Source organism: Mya arenaria, chromosome 15, assembly GCF_026914265.1.
Source record: "Mya arenaria isolate MELC-2E11 chromosome 15, ASM2691426v1".
Classification (NCBI taxonomy): domain Eukaryota; kingdom Metazoa; phylum Mollusca; class Bivalvia; order Myida; family Myidae; genus Mya; species Mya arenaria.
The window spans coordinates 53907209-53923068 of NC_069136.1; the positions used below are offsets into that span (position 1 = coordinate 53907209).

General features: G+C 33.4%; 1 protein-coding gene across 13 annotated transcripts in view; it reads right to left on the bottom strand.

The window, feature by feature from the left end:
• LOC128219795 (muscleblind-like protein 1) overlaps positions 1 to 15860 on the bottom strand; it is a 122850-nt gene that overhangs the window by 95813 nt on the left and 11177 nt on the right. For 12 of the 13 annotated variants that reach the window (XM_052927822.1, XM_052927810.1, XM_052927825.1 and 9 more), the window contains exon 2: positions 901 to 975. The gene's annotated coding sequence lies outside the window, so the exon portion shown is untranslated. Of the gene's footprint in view, positions 1 to 369; positions 420 to 900; positions 976 to 15860 lie in introns of those variants that run through there. The other variant, XM_052927820.1, reaches the window with a different exon arrangement.

Consider the following 15860-nt stretch of genomic DNA (forward strand, 5'->3'; position numbering starts at 1 on the left):
AAGTAGCTTGTCATATACATTAGTACATGTAGGTGAGTGCAAAAGCCAAATGTGTATTTGACAAGCAGACTTTTTTAACTATACTCCATATCATTAAAAGAAAAGAACAAAGGAACATCATTCCGGTCAAAGCAGCACAAAACGTTATCTTCATTATAATAATGCCTGGGTTGAAACAATCTGAGGCCCCAAAAGGACTGGGTGAGGAGTCGAACAATATTCTTTCACTATCATATAACTCTATACCAAGGAAAAAACTACAAAGGGTAACGATATAAAGACAGCACATGATGTCTGATCATCTTTGAAAGTTTGAAGAAAATGTAAGTGGAGTTTTTGTACTGTCAACTGCACACAAAGTCTGATTACCTTTGAAAGTTGAGTTCTTAAATTATACTGTCATCAGTTCTGCACACAAAGACTGATCATCATTCTGTGAAAATTCCCTAAATGGTGTATTTGCATGGATTACTACACAAGACCAGTCAGAGCACAATACATATATATATATATATATATATATATTAATATAATATGGTTTGATGAGGGGTACGGGGAGGGGGGCAAGGAATAGTGTTTAGCCTACCCAAACAATGAATGAAATGGCAAGTTGTTTTCTGATATCTCAATGTCATGAGATTTGTAAAGGTTTGATTGCATTTACTGCATTAATTGATTCATCAGAAGCCACTTGCATAAAACAAGTTAATTCTTTTGTTTTGGTTAAAGTTAGTCAAAATGTGTATTTATCAAATTAATGACTGTTGACCAATGAAATTGCTAGCATGTGCAAACTAACCAATAGATACACTGTGGATAAGTTATCCAGCTTTATACAATTAGTCTCAGAACCTTCTTCAGTATCCCATTTGTTTGTTTGTTGTTGTTTTTTTGACATACCTTTGTAGAAATTAAGTCCACTGTATAATCTGCTTCTTGTAAATTTCACTCAACTGTTTTTGCAGACATGTGGTTCTGAAAATAAAGAAGGATATGATACCTTAACATTATTGACAAATGATATTAAAAGTGACTTCAGTGGGGTTTTTTGCCCTTTTTTGGGGGCCGAAATTCAACAATTGTATCAATATAGTGCCATTCATGAATATTACCATATTTTTTTTAATAATGGTTTGTAAACAAGTTGAACATTATATGAATCATGTAAGTATTATTCCCCTTTTTGCAAAAACTACGCTATTTTTCTCCTATCAAAGGGCTCTGCCACCAAACCCTTTTGTGGAAAAAACCACTGGACTTAAGACACCAACAGTGATCAATGGTATAAAACGTTAATAAGTTAATTATCCATACATTAATTAGTGTTTTAAGACTGCATATAAAAATGATTTGATTATTAATGGGTAAATATTGACTTATCAGGGGTATGTCTAGCCCGTAAGTTGAAAAAATAACATAGGTTTATTGACTGACACTCATCACTTGATTTTCACATGCTAAATATACCCAACATTGCTACTAAAAAAGACAGACAGTGCAAGGAATTAGAAAACTGCTGCGAAACAAGGTAGACACAGAGCCTGACAGATTGAATTCGTTCATTGAAATTCATTGTTGAAAATAATGACAGCGCATTTGCTTATTGACATGTTAGTGTGTGAAACGATCAGGTGACTTGCAAGAGGCTCGGGAAAACCATTCAGCGCCATTTTTAAACAAGAAAACTCAGCTGATATATTTTGTCAGATGACATTATTGTTACAAATATATTCTGTAAAGCATGTAAAATTTTGTATTATCGTCCACATACTATCTCGTTTAGTTCTGGACTTGTTTTGAGGAAATTCTGTATTTGCCGACCATCTGGTGTCAACTTAACATATAACATATTATTATTTTTTCATAATAATCTGCATTCAGTAATACTGCATGGTTCCAGCACCTTCCCGTTCAGAGTAAAATATTACCAGTAACGATTCCCTTGCAAAGCCTCAACACTTGACCGATTTTCAAAATCGCTCTAACAAATATATGCCTGTCAAGATAAGTTTTTCTTAGATATTTTTATTTCTTGGATATTTCATTTATTACCTCTTCTCTCTCACCGCTAAATGCCCTTCATGTTATGAGCGCAAAACAGCATTATATTACCTCAACTTATATAAGAGGTTACAAGAGTTTTAGTCAACTATAAGTATCATGCAATCTTACAATTTCCCCCCCCCCCCCAATTTACTGTTGGAGTATACGTTTTTCTCATTACTGAAGTCTGAGCCTATATCCCTTGCATGCTTTCAATGCCAACATGTTTTTTTTTGGTGGAAAATATATTATTTTTCTGACAAAAAGCAACATGAATTTCAAAATCTAGTTCATCACTGACAACTCTGGTGAAAATAGCTCATAAATGTTGTATGAATAAAGCAACAGATTCACAATTGAAACTGAGACAGATTTCATTGCTGGAATTCATAATAGCTGAAAGTCTGATGCATTTCAGATGGAAATAAGACTTGGCTGTAAAGCACAAGGCTCAAATACAGTATGTTTTAGCATCTTATGTTAATTCAGGGGCAATAACTCTCATTTCAGGAACTGACAAAAGCATACCACAGCAAAATTAGCTTTTTCGTTGGGCGTTTTGCCCTGGCACCTAACGATGCAGTTAATTCTACGGTTATAGGACATCATGTATAATTGCTCATATAATAAACATATCATACACAAAAGCAAGCCCAGTAGAGATTTTCCAGATGACTAGGAAACCAATATTCATTAATTAAGTTCAAGAAATACAGTGATTATATATGCATTTAAGAGGCTCATATTACAGTCATGAATGTTAGGTCGTTAACTTAAAACTTAAATATAATGCTAGTTTGTTTACAAAATGCATAGCGTAATGTGTTATTGGTAGCTGTTAATAATACCGTCATCAAAAGCAGTAAATTTCAAGTTTCAAGTTATGGTCTTGAACACACGTGGGCGGATTTCTTTTTTAATCTCTTAGAGAAAATTAACTTCCAAAAAAGTACATATTGCATTAACTTTGTTATGTACACTTTGCATTTGCACAAAGCAATTATTGACATCATCGCTGATTTCTTTGCACATTGGGGAAGTCGGCTGTAATATTTATTAGTTCTATTCATGTCTTTTAAAACTAAGTAAATGTTTCATTAGCATATATATTCAATTAGAACATTTCTTAAATGCATATATAACAAATCACCTAGGGTGCACGGGACAACAGTAATTGCTAAACAAAAAAATCTTTACAAAATAACAAAGTCTCAAAAATGTAAAGATAGTCATGCCCAACTCGGGCCATATTCAAGAAACATCCTAGTTGAAACTTATCATTATCTTTTAAATTGACATTATCCTCAACCGATTTACATTCATAAGGATAGTTACGTTCAAATGAATAATCATACATGGATGCTTCTTATCTCAGTATGTGATTACGATTAAAACACCGGTCAGATGAAATGGAGTAAGTGAAATATATGATTGTAAAGTTCTGAACTTAAGTTAATTTATTTAAGATGCATCTGTAATATGGCAGCAAATTTAGAGTCAGTCAAAAATAAACCAAGACAAACAGCTTGAAGGGTATCACATTCATGTTATTGGCTTTATCCTGGACTGCTAAAATTCTGAAACTGATTCTGAGTCTGGGCTCATCAACCCCCCATCAACCCTCATTATTTTGCTCAAAAAGCTTGGTCGCTTTGGTCTGGTTATCTTGACATGTAAAATATGGGGTATCTAAGAATGGGTGAAGGTTTATGTAGTACATTTTCTACTGAAGTCGCCATTTTTGCTAAAAAATATAAAACCATGATATTTAGCTATTTTCTGTTACTGGAATCGGTTCCGGAGTGTGGTCAAAACCTGCAATTTTTCAGATTTAAAAAGCTCTGGTTAAATAATAAAAAAAAAAGCGGCATATTCTCTTGCAGTGATTTTTCTATCCGCCTTTTTATGTAGGGCCCCAGGCCCTTTGAGGTGTAACAATAGCCAAAAAATGCCTTATATTGTAAATATAACATATCATATTTCAAACAAAGAGACCGTTACACATTCGACATATTTAGGTTGTTTCAATATCAAAGTTCCTGGGTTTGAAGCTTGTTAAGAGCCTTTTAGCATTTAAACATATCAATGTCTCAAGGTTGTGAAATTTCAAGTCCAACTTTTGACAAAAAAATTGTGAAATTAGGCCAAATTTAGCCCCATTTTAAGTCGAAAACACACACTGTTCCTCCATCACTTGTTTGAAGCCAACAGATTGAAATGTGGTACCCTGTCTCAATAAATTCACAACTGTAAGGTATTGAATGAATAAACGAGCAAAAGTATACAGCACAACGTCATGTTAATCCAGGGACTTCTAATTAAAACTGGAATAGTTGAAAAAACAAACATGTTTGCACGGTTTTCTTGGCAAAAATTTGGAAGAGGCCTCTGGGAAATTATAACGTGTAAACGATTCAAATTAGAAAAACTGTTCAGCCTTAACAATTCAAGCTCATTTATTAAAACTAATGCAATATTGTCATAAAATTACAAAGAAAAACAACTATCATAACATCATCACATTAACAACAATTACATGATTAAAAAAAAACATTTTTTTTTTATTATTTTCATGAAAAATGAAAAAAACTTTTACGTAGTGTCAATAAATCGGGAAAAATATCCTTGCTTCATTTGGGAAGTAGCCGCATTTTGGCCTCTGCTAAAGAATGTGAAAAAGCCCTCAGGTTTGCAGGGAACAGATTCGGAAAACTTCTCTTGTTTGTTGTTGTACTTGAAGACAAAATCCTACTTCAAACTTAAATACTCTGGCTGCATTAAAGGAACTGAAACTAATTCTATCAATGTTAATATTTTAACTGTATTTTAAATTTATAACCAATCCTCCACATATCTATTCTAAAACCATAAAGAAGTTGTAAGAGTTTTCTTAATATGAATTAGGAATAAGAAGTAACAAATGTTGAAAAAATTGAAAATGTGACCTGCCTGCAGACTCTTAAGCTTGGCGTGTTAAAAGGCACAGTCACAGTAATCTATTTTTACCTCATATTATACACTACCGAAGTGCAGCTAGGTTGTTATGGAAATCTTCACAATGGATATAAAATATTCCTGATTCAAGTAATCTCAAAATCATAATGAGATGCAGTAAGCAATGCATATTGCTATAAATAATAGACAACATATATAAAAATACCCAATACTTACAACTTGAATATCTTTTTAAATATATTATTCAAACTAAATGCAAGCTCTTTTAGGAGGTGAATGAATTGACATTAAAGTTTATCACCAAATTTGCATAAATGCCCCCAAATTTGTTCCAAAGACTGCGTTTAAGCAAAAAAAACTGTTCTTTGCCCTAAAATCTGAGCAATTTGCATTTATTGGTCGGGTTTGAAATTGGAGTTTGGAGCAATAAATGTTTTATGATTCATGCAAGGGAAAAAAGGTTGCTTGTTGCCAGGATAAATGGATTAAATTGAAAAGCCAGGATCAATGCAGTTTATGCTCAAGTTAATGGCCTTTTTATGGCCAAAGTTTTTCTTTTTGTGTTGAAATAATATCTCTGTCCAACTTGCTCCTTACAGAATATCAAACCTGCATGTAGCTATATCAAGTAAACACAGAAATTATGATGTTTTCATCAAAAAAATACTTTTATACCACTCTGTTAAAAAAACAAGAAGATTTTCTATTGCACTTGAAAGTCCCATAAGTTTTAAAGACACAGAAGTTGACATTTGTAAGAAAATGACTGACGACAATAATACTTAACGTTGTGTCTTCAATGTAGAACTTTTTTTACTTTTTTTAGCGCAATCTTGCATTGCTATTATGACAGTTATAACCATATATAGACATTACTTACATAAGTCTACCAACATGGTATATGACTACATGTAACGACCAAGGTCACAATGTATTTAATTCATCTGATGAAAATCATCGCAGCAGAAAACTACCTCAGTGATGCATCGCCTTTAAGTGTGGGCGAACAGTGATTCAGTATTCTCTATGCTGATAAGATACATTGTTAATTGCTTGCTATTAACTTATATATAGGCGTTTAATCTCTGGGAGACGATAATTTGAAGACATGCTATCATTGACAACTAATGCACTACAATATTTTTTTGTCACATTCGGTTACATAACACTAACATTTAACGGCCAAAGTCCAACTGATAATGGAAAAGGTTAATCTATGTTGGTTGTCACAAACAATATATCAGATTTTCACAAGTTGACATGGACATATTGCATGACTTTTTTGAAAATTTCGAAGTCACTGTGATTTAAATATTCATTCATTGAAAATAATGTCCTTTGAAAATCTAAACAATATGCATCAGACGAAACAATTACTCATAGGATTACAAAAAACCTGCCGCAGAAAGGCTTGTTCAGAATCGATGCACGTGGCAACGACCCATGCGCAGATTATGGTGAGATTTTCTGTGACAGATATGCATAATATCCGTCAGTATTAGTCAATATTTGAACCACTCTCCGTGCTTGTATTAAAGCCGCTAAGGAACTCCTTCTTGTTTGAACAAGGACAACTTCAAAACACATTTTCCAGCTGAAGTTGTCCATTTCTGGCCTTAAAGAAACAGTATACTGCAGTAAAAATGATGGAAGAGAAAATTAATAATATGGTAATATGAACAAACATTAAATACCTGAATTATTATTTCTGAACTAGTTAAAATAAAACAAATGATGATCAAATCTTTGAACTCAACAGATATGATAATGAATAGACCATTTTCACATAATGGTAAGTGGTCTTTAGGTCAGGAAGAGGTGTTCCACCTTTCACACAATTTATCAATTTATTGATGTCTTATTTGATTTCTGCACCAACAGAGGTGTAGGGTAGGGGGTGTAGGGGGTCCACTTTTCATGGGTCTTCAAAAATTGGCCACTTGACCGACAAGTATTAACATGGGAAACCGTCTATAGTGTGATTCTTTTGTCGCAATCAAGTTGAAATAATTAATTATTAAACTAATACGCCTTTAAAGGGCAAATTTGCATACACCGACAGAGTGTAAATTTGCCCCAGTTTTGAGGTGCATGAAGTAAATTTGCCCCGTGGGTATTTCATGTTACATAAACGCAATAATGCGTTACACATCTGAAAACACCTATTTTATATATATTTTTGTCTTTTATACTGATATTGCAGAAAGAATGCAATTAAAGTATTAAAAAATTATTCTGGTTGTATTGAGGACCTTATCCACGCTTGTACAGTCAAGAAAAAAAATAGAAAACTGATGCCTTCACCTCTCCCCCACAATGACTTAAACATTAACTGATGTTTATTTTAACCTTTATCGAATACATTGGAAACATTACATGATTATTTAATATCAATCAACCAGTCATGCTACAATCATTTGCTGAGATGCTTTACTAATGGAATACAAAATTGTGATCTTTAAAGACATTATTTGAGCGAATATCAACATTTGTTGAATGGTTCCATCTCTCAGTATCTATGTTTTGACACTCCTAATAATTTTTACACTTTATATTTATTTATTTTTTTTTTCCGGAAAAATGCATTTTACAAACCATGAGCGAGTCCCTTTAAATGCAATTAATTAACAGCTATCACACTCCTATATCAGCTGATTGTTTGGAAGTGATCAATTTTAAACACATTTTTGAATCTTAATTTGTTTTAACAATGAAACAAATATTGACACATACAGTTTAAATGCGTACTGACAGGGAATGACAATTATTTTTTTAAAAGACAGATTTTCTCATTACCAGTATTTTCCTGAAATAATTGCAACAAAATATCGCTAATCGTAAATTTGCTTTGTATTAATACAGATATGTATATCATATGTTAGTAAAATTAACTTCATCATTATTTCTATTTTTTAAAATATTTGTTTTTATCAATCGCCATATAAACACGTCCAAAAAATACACAAGTTTGAAATTTCCCCACTTAGGTATATTTCTCCCCCAGGGGCAAATTTGCCCCATGGGCCAATGTTTAGCATGTTAGCGCAACATAAGTAATTATCAAACCATTATAAACATGACTTTCTTTCTGTCTGGGTTATTAAGGATAACATTAATATGATGTATAAAGTGTATTGCTATGCACCCAAAATGCTTTCCCAACCTTTCTTCTAATAAACATGGTTACGAATAAGATTGTCTGGTATCAAGGCTACAGACAACCATAATTCATAATGTGACAGTCTCAACTTTATGCAAATACAATAAAACTAATCTTATAAACTATCTGTACAATGAAATTATAGCTTACACTAGCTTATGTGAAACTGAGGGAATAAATATGACAAGCATAATATGTCTGTACTGCGTAATAATTGATTCTTAAAAAAACACACAAACATTTTCCAGACAATTTATGTTATTACTTTCCCACAATCAAATTAAAATTCACATAAAGCTAGCGTAAAGCCATTGCACGATCTATTAGGACATCTGGAAGAAATAGCGCGAACAGGAAATGTTTCGACTTTATTGTTTAAAATGTCGCTCATGAGTCCACTGTTGTGTGGCAAAGTGCGTCAAAAACCTGAAATAATGTTTTAAGTTAAGTCACTAAAGCGCTCAGTCATTGATGTAACACTGGATCGCATTATAAATGCAAAATGCATGTCAGTGTGCAATAACATGTACTTGAAAATTAGCTGCACACATGCTAATGAACATGTGTTCAAATGTGCAATGACGTCTCAAAACTTCAACCATTCGTTTTAAATTCACTTTGAAGCTGGGTGCAGACGCTTTGCAAAAGAACGGAAAATAAACAGATGTCAAATAAAAATGCCACTTACACCACACATTTGTTGTGTTCAAAAGATGTTTTAAAAGGCATGTATCAGAGTTTGCCTAACATGTCATTTGCAATAAACGGTAGCTCAGGAATGAATCGCATCATATTAAATCAAGACATAATTTTTTTATCATAACCACAGGTCCCATGGTGAATAACTGAGTCAGTCATTCCAAGAACAAGGTACATCACGAAAACAAGTCATTATAAGTTACTGCACCAACTGTTCTTGGAATGACTTACTCTTGCGGCGCGCTTGTTATGTATAATTTTAATTAATCATGACAGGTCGGGCTCAATTTAGAGACGCAATTTAGAGTTAAGAAATTATAATTATACTCCCCCCCCCCCTCCTGAAATATAAAGAAATTGTTAACCACATTTTCAAGCATACCATACAATAATTTGTGTAGGTATATTCAAATATGAATAGAGTTCTAATATCTGCATGACACTTATTGCATGGTTACTTAGGTTCTGATGATAAATAATACATAAACTCTCCATTATGGTTGAGTGTATTCTATTTCAATTTAATTCTCCATCTTGTTCACTGGAATCCTTGCACCACATGCAAGTAAAATTATCTCATAGTTTAAATGATTATGCACATAATGGTGCCTGAAAATCCTCCTTAGTGCAGCTGCATATATTTTTACCTGCATTCCTGTGAAAACAAGCAATTAGCCTGGAATTTTAAAACGCCTCTCGCAGGGATTTACCTCAGACTAAAACATTACGCTGAAACACCAAAGTGAACAATAGGAGAGGTACTCATTAATCTTTGTTGCACCTGATAATCTGAAGAATTATAGGTCTGTCACATGGTCATTATCGTAGCTTTTGAAGTCATCATCATCATCATCATCATCATCATCATCATCATCATCATCATCATCGTCATCATCATCTTCATCATCGTCATCTACATCATCAACATCATCATTATAATCACCATCATCATCTTGATCACTCTTAATGTAACCATAGTCGTCGTCGTCATCATCATCATCATCATTATAATCGCCATCATCATTTTGATCACTGTTAATGTAGTCATCGTCATCATCATCGTCATCTACATCATTATCATCGCCATTATCATCATCACCACCATCATCACCACTATTTTCATCTCGATCACTCTTAATGTAGTCATCATCATCATCATCATCATCATCATCATCATCATCATCATCATCATCATCATCATCATCATCATCATCATCATCATTATCGCCGTCATCATCATCTTCGTCATCATCATTGTCATCATCATCATCATCATCTTCGTCATCAGTTCATGGGTTCTAGCCCCACCAGGGGTAAATTTTCATACATAATAATATATATGAAGATAATGAAATCAATATTGTCACCAACAGCTCTAATTATAAACCTACAACATATAACAAACTGAATGACCTATTCAATTAAGTACAAAACAATATATTTCAGCAAATCTTTACATATCAAGTTTCAAACTTTTAGTTTTCAGTGACATTCATTAGTGTCAAGCAGACACAATAAGTTTTTATCTGCAGGCCAATAAGTGTTATTACTAAAGAGAAAGCAAGCTATCGCATTTCAGTGTTATTCATGTATATTTGTTACTTTTGGTATCTCTTACAAAAATGGTCTTCAAATGCCCATATTTCAGTCTTCTCTGACATTCACACAATTGGCGTTAATACATGCGGGGATTACATTATAAAGCTTCTAAAAATGGATGTGATATTTTTTCTATTTATGCTACTGCATTAATGATGTTAACCATTGCACTGTCAATGAATAGCTCAAGATTTATTCTATTAATGTTAATAGCATATTAATTAAGGTGCACACATAAAAAGCATTTATTTTGTATTATGGAGGCCAACATAAACTTAATTAGAAAGTCAGGTGTTGAATGGATGCCATACAATTTGCATCAATCCACATTTATTTTTTATATACCGTATTTGTTCTTATAAAAGTGCATGACCCGCTAGAAGCACTAGGAGTCTTATCTTAGCATATTCAAAGATTCCAGGACTTAAATAATGCTTTTCTTGGAGTTAATTTTCACTGTAAATGAAGTATTAATCACTATTTCCCTGACAGCACAGTCTGCTGATGCCATTACTATAAACCAGTACAGAGAGTACTTTATAGTTCATTGCTTCATAGCCCAATCAGAGCCAAGTATTTTGTGGGCTCTATTTTGGTTTTTGGATTTGTAACCGAGTCAACTCATGTATATTGCCGTGACGTCATATTTAATTATCTACCTACCTGAGTTTTAACGGTAAAACATAAACTGTCCCTTCCTTGAAATAAATTTGTTTGATTTGAAATATATAAACCAGAATCTATACATGACATTTAAGGTTACACACTACCATTGTTTTACCTGACAAGATATGGGAGTCATTATTTTGAACCCAGAAATACACTCTCAAGCTGACTTCACTCTTAACCTCATTGGCGCCTTAACAGATTTTTCATATTCATAAAACATTTGGTCAATATTTATAGTGCTAGAGGATCTGAAAAATGGCATGTGTCTATTAGAGGAAATACAGCAAGTCCAAGAGATACTTGGGTTTTTCCCAGCACTCTTGTCCTCTTTTGTTGCAGACTTAATAAACCTTGTGTTAGCAGACTAGTATAAGTGTACCCACCCCCTCCACGCCCCATGTCATCCCCTGTGTTAAAGAGTTTACAAAATAATTTATTCGTTTACATGGAGTGTGCTTTTCATTGGGCTAAACATGTACCATTATGTCATATGTTAACAGCACTCCATCTATCTAAACAAACATGCGATATAATCATAAACGCCCTTTAATGCGGTCTTCCAATTTTCATCAGAAGTGCAGTTACCAAGATATCAGGTGGGAAAAACGCATTCAAACAAATCCATTTATGACTTACAGTAAAACCAGAGATAAGTGAAGTAATACAAGTAGAGTTTATTGAATCTCCCACTCATTTTTGGTTAACGACCTTATGTGGTAAAAATATAGAAACAAAAATTAAATGGGCGTTGAAAAATGATCTTTGGTTAGTGCAATATGTAAACAAAAAAGACCCATGGCCTAACTTAACAAACATTCAAAAAATTTCTTTAAAACATGTACAGTACAAACCAGGGGCAGTTCAAAAATGAGACATTAAAGGGCGCATTTCTGGACGTGCCTCACCTTTACAAAACTGATCAACATATTATATAAATGTAGAAAGTGGAGTTCGGGAATAATCTGCATGAAATGGTGCATTTTGATGTATTATATTCTATATTTTCTCAAATACTGACAGAATAATTATTTCTCGGACAATTTTAGGGAGGGGTGTGTACCCCCACACAAAAAGTGCTAGTCATGTCACTTCTTAAACAAAAAGTGAGGTATATTTCGTCTTGCTCCGTTTTGCTATGTTAATTCAATACAAAAAGATCTTCATGGACAAACTTCATTGAAATAACTTTAATATACCGTACACTAGCCACAATGAGTGAGTAGCTTAAAATATACAGGTCAATTGAAGTTTTAATGCCGGCATATGAAGTATAAAGAGAAAAAAATGCCAACCAAATAGTTCAAATATATCTAATTGATAATGGATGACTTTTGCTACTGTTGCAAATGTTCTTATAACCTTTGCTTCACAGTGTGTGTAGGAGGTTGGGGTTGATCGACTGTGGAAATTAAATGTTTGCTAGTTGCTGGGAGGGGAGGGACTCATCTTAAGATTATTTTTTTTGATACATGGCCTAAACTTTAAAAGGTAAACAGCAATCAAAACCAGTGTGCATTAAAACACTATTTGCTAAGGACTTTAAAGTTATGTAATATAATATGCTTTATGATTTCCAAACAAATAACTTTAACTAGCAGTGGGTAGTCAACATTTTGAGATTTTTAGTTTATTAAGTTTAATGCAATTAAAATGCGTTGATAACCAGGCGTTCATGAAGAATTAGATGCACTTGAAAACTGCAAAACATCTTAAACATTCATGTATAATAGCATTTATTTTATGATTAGCACTTGCAAAATGCCATTAATTGTCTATGTGCTTTGAGGGTGTAACCCCCCTCTTTTTATTTGCACAAATGCTACAATCTGAATTATGCTTAATAAACAGCTTTTCTAACGAAATGAGAGTCTGTGAACGGAATATTGCCTATTTAATTTTTTTTAAATTCTGCTTAATTATATATAAGGTATGGCATCCTTTAAAAGTATAGCAAGACCACACCCTATACATCCAATTAGCTGGAATCGCTCATCCATGGTACATAAATTATACATAATTCCCAATTATGAAAAGTTACTACTGGGATTTTCATTCCCAAATTCAATGAAATCAGTGATGAACAGCAAAGATCTATCGCAAATTTTTACTCCAAAAGTGTCTAGAAAAATACCAGCTCTTGCAAACAGACTACTCTTAAAAAAACCTCAAGACTGCGTACCGAAAATGGGGGTTTCTGTCCCTACTCTTGCAGCCAACAGTAAATATTCCACGTTCATCAAGATACCTAAAGCCTGAGATAGTTCAGCTCCCTCTGTCATTTATGTACATGTTTGGCAATGCTAAATAAAATAGATGCTATATAAAATACAGCATCTATAATGACACAACATGATGACAAGACCAATGCACAAGAATTGTAAGGGAGGTAATACAGATCTAACCTCTACTGGTTCAAAAAATACAAATTCTTCCTTCATCAATTAAGTTTACCTAAATTAAAATTTAGATGTAAGTGCTGTAAGGTTGCATCTGCAAAACATTTCAAGTGTAACCATGACAAAACCACAAACAAGTCACACCTGACAATAACAATGTTTTCTTTTAATATTATCTAATTTATCTTTACATTACGCATAAATTTTAGCAAATGTTCTTTGTTCATCTACCATTCTATCATTTCATTGATAATGTATAAGAAGTAAACAAGTCAGCTCAGATTGATAAGGAAATCCCACACTCAACAACACTTGTATATTATACACTATAAAGGGAGTTAATTAATCAACAAATGAATTTTACAGTATTAAGGGAGTTAATTCATCAGTTATTTTTATATACCAGATTTTATAGCGCTCATTTCATATAAAAGAATACACTTTCAAACTTTATATCTCAGATTATGGACAAACAATATAATATGAAATGAAAACAGAATTACCTTTCATGATAATATAATACTTAAAATAAATTCCCAATACCTAATTGTAATTTAAAACAGATTATATTTTATAACAAAGATCATTTTATATAACATTACAAAACAAGAGATGTTTGTCAAACATTATGACCCCTGAGCACCATATTTGGACAATGAATGAAATGTGCATGGACTGTAATGACACCTGATTTGTCATTGACATTGGATGCCTTTAGACAGTTTTAAGGTTATGACCATTCAAAGTCTGAGGATAGTAGGTACAGTTTTTTATCATGTTCAGATGGTGACTGATATTTGCGGATAAAAATGTATCTTCTAAGTGGCCGGGAATAAGTAAATATGAAAACTATTAGTTATGACCATGACCTTTAACTCTATGACCTCAAAATCCATGTCATCAACTGGTCACCCCCAACCTAGATGTCAAGTTTGAGGACCATGGGTGCAGGCATTGTCAAGTATCACACATACAAGCTTTTTGTGTTCAAGTACACTGTGATCTTGACCTTTGACCTGATGACCCCTAAAATCATAAGGGGTCATCTACAGGTCAGACCCAACCCCAAAGTCAAGTTTGAGGGCCATGTGTGCAGGCATTGTCGGGTTATCACTCAAACAACATTTTCACATTCAAGGTCACTGTGACCTTGACCTTTGACCCAATGACCCCTTAAATCAATAGGGGTCATCTACTGGTCAGGCCCAACCTCCAAGTCAAGTTTGAGGGCTATGGGTGCAAGCATTGTCGAATTATCACTCGGACAAGCTTTTATCATTCAAGGTCACTGTGACCTTGACCTTAGACCAATGACCCCTTAAATTAATAGGGGTCATCTACTTGTCAGGCCCAGCCACCATGTCAAGTTTGATGACAATAGGTCTAGGCATTGTTGAGTTATCACTCGGACAGGCTTTAAAGGGACTATACACCAGATTGGCACCAAGATAAGTTTTTTACTATAACAAACCTCAGGACAATTATTTAATAAAATGATTTACTCTTTGATATCATAATTGTAAAAAAATAAATACCAAAATGTAAAAATAAAATGTGTCGGAGACCGGGTTCGAACCAGTGTCGCCAAAATTGTAGTCCAGCATTGTATCCACTGTGCTACGAAGGCTTACCCCAAACAGATGGAATATTTAAACTATATACCTAACTTGGTAATATCACGTGATAACATCGACTAGCCAATCATGCATAAGGAATGAATTCTACTAGGTAGACATACCTAGTAATCTTTTTTAATGGAATATACTAAAAAAACTGCGAAAAATAAATTAATTGTTCACTATGTGGTACTTCAGTTAGTAAGTTTCAATGCATTGTACACATCTATACCAAATTTATGTCTGTTTTTCGTCAATTTTCTTTTTTTTTTGCTTTTTCATCGTACGGAAGCCCCTTTAAAATCCTTTTACAATTAAAGGTCACTGTGACCTTGACCTTTGGCCTGATGACCCTTAAAATCAAGGTCAGGCCAATTCTTCATGTCAAGTTTGATGACCATACGTCCAGGCACTGTTGAGATATCACTGGGACTAGCTTTGGTCTACCGACGGACCGACCAACCTACCGACCAACCAACCAACCAACATGTGTAAAAAATCATACCTTTCTTCTTCGAAGGAGGGAATAATAATTAACAGTTGTAAAAGTTAATGTAGTTTAAATATAATAAAAATTGTACGATAAAGTTTTAAAATTAAATATTGTCTTTTTTATATTATAGATATAATCTGTTCCCATATACTTCAGTGAAATAGTGAATTTTGAGTGCCTTTTTGAAACTTGCCAATGTTTGACAGTCCTTTATACGAGAGGAAACTTAT